The sequence below is a fragment of the Myotis brandtii genome, unplaced genomic scaffold (genome assembly GCF_000412655.1).
Source record: "Myotis brandtii unplaced genomic scaffold, ASM41265v1 scaffold8, whole genome shotgun sequence".
Classification (NCBI taxonomy): domain Eukaryota; kingdom Metazoa; phylum Chordata; class Mammalia; order Chiroptera; family Vespertilionidae; genus Myotis; species Myotis brandtii.
Window position 1 is genome coordinate 14,138,894 of NW_005371219.1, and position 6,000 is coordinate 14,144,893.

Here is a 6,000-nt window from a genome sequence, read left to right on the forward strand (position 1 = left end):
CGGTTCATGGCAAATACTGAGCAAATAGTCTCTAAGTTGCTCAGGAATGTGACCAGGTAAGGTGCAGCAGGGACTCTGTATGAGATCCGGTCAAAATGGGAAACATTTTTGTCATGTAATGAGGCACAATTAGTATGGACTTGTTGTAAACCCTGCGATTCAATTTGTCCCAGGACAGAAGCCCCCTAACTTACTGTAAAATATTTCCTTTCTCCTGCTAAATTTTTTTCATTTCTGTTAATCATAAAAGACGAATCACCTCCATTGCCCCTACATCCCTTGGTCTTTTCTGTGGAGCTTTGAAGGTGGCGAAAGAATCGGTTTCTGACTATAAATGACAATATTGATCATAAGGGGTTGTCAGGGCTCATAATGGTGAGTATGCCTAGAGTGGGCAAGTTGGTGGAATAATTTGCCAATTGTAGTTCCCTCCCTCATCGTGGGCCTCCAGGCTGCAGTTGGAGCGAGGGGAGGGGGCTGCGGATCTGGCTACCAGAGACAGAGCAGGGAGAGAAAAAGTTAGCACTTTTAAAAGCAAGGGTTCTGCTTTCGAACGCACTGTGTTCAAACAGCAAGGGCATTTTGACAGAAGGCAAGCCACTAACCATGAAAGAGATTTCAAAATCTCTTCCCGAACTATGCAGACCAAATGCACATAATCTGCTTTCTAAGAATACTCTGCCATGCAGTGCTTTTATTTTCAATTGTCTGTTTATTATCAATTTCAGAGGATCTCTTCCAACTGAAGAGTTGAATCCTCCTCTGGCAGAAGTTGTCTCATACATTCCATGATCAATTTGAATGATAACTTCCTCCCCAAAGGTTTCTTAACATGAGTGCCCATGGAGAGGTTTGATTTTTCGCTCTACGGTGAGCCGTGTTACTGATATTGACAAGATTTGTGAAAGGCTTATGAGATACCTTGATCAATAATTCCGAATTTTAAAAAATTACAGATTTACTTGGAGAGCATTTTTTCTCATATGAGATAAATTGTGTTGAAGAAGAATTAAAAATGGATATTTTATTATTTACATCTCTAATTAAAAATGAATTGCTTGATAGATAAAAATTCTATTTCAGGTCAGAATATGTGGAAATAAAGGAATAGTTTCTTATTCACATAAATGAACAGAATTGGGATTTTTTTAAGGACTTAAAACCAAGTAACAGAATAAATTATTTTAAGTAAAATATTCAAAATATGTTCAGATATAGTGGGAAGATGTCAAAGTCTCAATTCGATCAAATTGCAAAACAAGTTATAATACTGAGACATTTTTCTAATTGCAGTTGCTTTTAAAAAACTTAAATGAAACCATTTGGAAAGAAAGTTACTTTTTTAAAATTTATTTATGATATAAATAGATGTGAATGTTAGAATATAAATTTTTAAATATTTACATCTTTCATCTAATCAACCTTCCTAATGCCGCGACCCTTTAATACAGTTCCTCATGTTGTGGTGGCCCCCAAGCATACAATTATTTTCGTTGCTACTTCATAACTGTAATTTTGCTACTGTTATGAATCGTAATGTAAATATCTGATATGCAGGATGTATTTTCATTGTTCGCGACCCACAGGTTGAGAACCGCAGTGGTAGATGAAGTTAGTTTTTTTTGTTTTTGTTTTTGTTTTTTTTTAGAATTGTTTTACATAGTAGTTTATAAAAGAACTTTTAAATCATACAATCAGATTAGGTTTTCTTTTTGACCTGTTTCTCTTTTAATGTAGGAGGCAGGGATGATGGGAAGAGATTAACCAAAGAATATATAAGCATATGTGCATAACCCATGGACACAAACAATAGTGTGGGGAAAACCAGGGCGAGGTTGGGTGGAGGAGGGCAAAGGAGGTGAAAATGGGGGGAATCTGCAATACTGTCAACAAATAAAAAATAATAAAAATTTTATTTGAAGATTTATTTTTTGTTTTGTTCCATTTTCCCTTGGGCCTATGAAGAATTGTGTTAATAATTATTTTTTTATCATTTTAAGTGGAGATTTGGGTGTGTTACATATTATGAGTCATTAGAATTAGTTACAGAGACGAGACAACATGAAACAAACCACACACAATTGATGAATTTTTTTTCAAAATTATGCTTCTTACAATGTAGTAGTGTAATCATAAAGCATTCTCATACTATTCATTAATATTCTAATGGTTGGAGTGAAATAGTTTTTCCCTTTGTGTTTGGAAATGAAAGAACATGATAAAAAATGTTCGTACAATGGTAGGTGAGTACATATAAATGTGGATACAAATATAAACATGCATTTGTGGGTGGATGTGTTTAAAAGTTTTAAACACTTATAGATTGATACTAGGGTAGGTGGGGGTATGTAGAAGAGAAAGATTTTTACTTATCATTTATACACTTTGAACAGTTAGAATTTTCTAACTGTGTATTCTGCTCCTATTTTTAAAATGTAATGATTAAAATAAATATGTTAAATGGAATTATGTGCTATTTCTTTTTTCTTTACATTCTGTGTTAAAATTTTATCTTTTTAAAATAAAAGACTTAAACACATTTTTAAAAAGCTTGAAAGAAAGCAGCCTTGTTCCTTGGCCTTAGGAACAGGCTGAAGAGCATGAAACACTGTCAAAAATATCATTTAAATTAGTTTTGTCTTTTGCTTTTGTGCTACTTTATTTTGATGATCAAAGCTTTGCTCGACTTAGAGTTGATTGCTTTTCTGTTGACTTTCTGTAGGAAAGAATGTATACTGATATCTTTCTGTGACACTGCCGAGCTGCCACGCCCCGGGTTAGGCTCACTGCAGGACGAAAGTGCCACGTACGAGTCTGTAGGAGTTGCCGGCATCGGCGTTCTTTAACAAGATAGGGTTTCCTCTCTCATCCTTGTTTCATTTGGAATTTTATGTTCGGTTGGAAGAGCATTCTGGTCTGACTTTGCATGCAATATGATAGGTCTGCAGAAGGCAATTGTTTTTCCGTTCTGAGTCCATTTGCATGTTATTAAATAATGTTTACTATTATTTTTTGTTTTCTCCATTTGACAGTTTCACTTTTAGCATCTGGAAGGAATATTGTTTAATTTCACCAAACATTGAAATGGGATTTAAAAAAAAATAAAAGCAATGTCAACTTTCAAAGGTAATACTCATCAACTCCTATAACCAGAACTATATACATGTGAGATAGTAACTCAGTTACTTCCAAGATATATTCTGCTCTGGCAAAAGAGGACAGAATTATGTAGTTCTAGCTTGTGTCTAAAAGGTGCCAGAGCAACATGCTTATTAACAAAATCATTTGAAACAACTGTCAGAAAATTTTTAGGCAAAACATTGGTCAGTTGAATATTTTAATTTTTAAGGAGTGTTTTGGTATCACATCGAAGCAATAATAAAACAAATGAATAATAAGGCATGTTTCTATATTAAATGTAATAAATAAATAAATTATTATTAAGTTTATTTCTGTTTCAATTAAAATGCAGAAAATATTTGGTGGAAGAATTTCACACAATATAGCCAATGAGGGTATGATAAAGTTGTAACGTGGATTTTAAGCCAGAAGTTTTGTTTTTATATTTATAGACATCCTGCAGACTTCCAAGATTAAATATGTATCTTACACTCAGCTTTTTGTGTTGTCATAAAAAGCCATGTGGGAAATAATAAGCAGATCAAATTTAAGTTCAGGTTCTTTTGGCTATGTGTTTTTGTTGAAAATTATATGAAGTCTTTCTGCTTCCTTCAGAACCATATGTCACTGTGTTCTTTATACATCCAACAGATAATATTATAACAGCTATTCAAAAATCTTATCCCCAAACGCAAAAAATGGCCATTTACCATTAAGAAGGCACTATATCACCAAGATATTTTTTTACTATTATGCATTCATAATCCTAAATGAAGTCTAGTTCTTCAATTGCTGGGAATGTAATACAATGATTGGTTTCTGAAAAATTTTATTAGACACAGAAACACCAAGGTTAGTATTAAGTGCAGGGGCAGGGTGAATAATTAAGGATTTAGAATGTTATTTTATTTATATAGATCATTTTAATCAAGCATTATGTGAATTAATTTTTAAAGTATAATAATGGTTTTTATTTCTAAAAAAGAGTCAAAATCTTGAAGCAGTATTTCAGTGTTGCCTCAATTTTAAATCAATAATGGGTTTTATATATTTCAAGACTTTGATATTATACTATTGAGAAAGAAACTTACTGACTTAAATGTTCAAAAATATGATCATAAAAAACTTACCTTCGTATTTTTTAAGTATAAGTTAGTATTTTTGAGACAGTAGTTTGCTTTGCATAATTATTAAGATAGCGATTCAACACTTTTTACACAAATATTTTTCTAAGTTATACTTTAAAATAAAGCATTGACTGGTTAGAGATTTTCAGGCAGTAATGCATCAACAAAATGATTTTTTCCCCTTGCCTATAGCCACAAATTTGTCATAAAAATTTTAGGAACATTTCCGTTATGTAAACAGATATTTGTCTAAATTATAACTACTGCTATTACTATTATTATTACTAGTAGATAATATCAAACACTTAAATTTTCCCAGGCACTATGCTTAATGCATTATCTGTATTATCACATTGAATCCTTACAGCAACTATATGAGACAGTGACACATCTCATTTTACAGATGAAGGAATGGCGGTGCAGAAAGTTACGTAACTTGGCACTGTTTCACTATTAGCTAACGATGGTGCTGCAATTTGGAACCCAGGCCGTCTGCGCCAGAGCCCAGGCCTTAGCTTCCATAGATATAGGATTCAAATCTGTTTGACAGTTTGAGTTTCCATTTTATGTAGTAACAATTTTACGAGCAAAATAATATAAATTCTAAAAAATGATTTTAGTTAAGCATTTTTCTATCTATAGTTAGGCTTTAAATTTACAGAAAAATAAATTATGTGGTCACTTTATATTCAAGAAAGAAGTTGCAGGTAACTAAGTGGGCATGACTGAGCAAATGTTATTTTTTTGTTTATTGCTGCCTTTGTGTGACCTACTGATATCCAGAAATAAAGGCATAACTTCTGCTCTCAATACCTTACAGTTTGGTTGGGGAATTCTTTGAGTAAATAGATAATTAGATGCAGTAGGAGCAGGATTAGATCAGAGGCAAATCTAGGTTCACAGAAAAGGATCACCTACCTCCCTTAGATTGAGGGAGAGTGGGAAGGCTTTCTGGAGGGGGTGAACCTTGAGCTGCGCACATTTCGAAGGACGTGTACAAGTTTCCCAGGAGGAGAGGAGGTGGAGTGGAGGGCTTTGCAGGCAGGAGGAACACAACATTGAAGAATACAGAGATGAATAGCAGGATGTGATTTGGAAACTTCATGGCTAAAGCATGGGATAAAAAGTATAGGAAATGAAAGTGGAGAAATAGTCAGAGTATATACAAGGCAAGATAAACTGCCTTGTATATACTATTCCAGGAACCTAAACTTTTATCTTGAAGGTCATGGAAAATCATTTAAAGATTCTAAGCAGGGGAGAAAACATAATTATATTTGTGTTTTAGAAAGATTGCTTCAGTCACACAATGAAAGTTTTAATGCAGTAAGGCAAAACTGGAGTTAGAAGATGGTTACATGATTGTAATAATCCAGGTGAAATATAATTAGAACTTGAATTATAGCAACCAAAATGGAAATGGAGAAGAGAGTATAGGTTTAAAAGCTACTTAGGAGATGACTAAATGATCAGTTAGGTGTCTCCCAAAGGTAATGACTATTCTGATTTCTGATACTATAGGTTAGTTTTGAATTTTATATAAAATCATACAACTATTTTTTCAATCTGGTGTCTTTTACTCAATAATTATATAATTACATGTAGCAGTAAGTTGTTCTTTATTCATTGCAATAATTGTATTCCCTTGTGTGAATATTTTACTATTTAGACTATTATTGATTGACCTTTAGGTTGTCTTTATTTTTGTGTTAATTTAATCAAAGGTGCATAAATATTTGTGTACTTTTTTGGG